The sequence below is a fragment of the Corvus cornix genome, chromosome 1 (genome assembly GCF_000738735.6).
Source record: "Corvus cornix cornix isolate S_Up_H32 chromosome 1, ASM73873v5, whole genome shotgun sequence".
NCBI classification, from domain to species: domain Eukaryota; kingdom Metazoa; phylum Chordata; class Aves; order Passeriformes; family Corvidae; genus Corvus; species Corvus cornix.
Window position 1 is genome coordinate 29,731,625 of NC_046332.1, and position 272 is coordinate 29,731,896.

A 272-nucleotide genomic window follows, 5' to 3' on the forward strand; every position below is an offset into this window, starting at 1 on the left:
CCCGCGGCTGCTGCTCCGGGCTGCGGCTCCACTGCAGGCCCCAGCTCCTCCCCGGCCGCCGCTCCGCCTCCCCCGGCTCCCCCCGGCCGCGGCCGCCCCCGCCTCCCCGGGTTAAGGAGGCGCCGGTGCGGGGAGCTGTAGGTGCCTGCTCGCTCTGCCAGGTGGAGGGGAGGAGCTGCCTGCCCGCCGGGACCGGCCAAGGCCATCCCCGGCACCGGGGCTCGAGTCACCGCGGCGGTGGCCGTGGGGCCCCCGCCCCCCGTCCGCTGCCG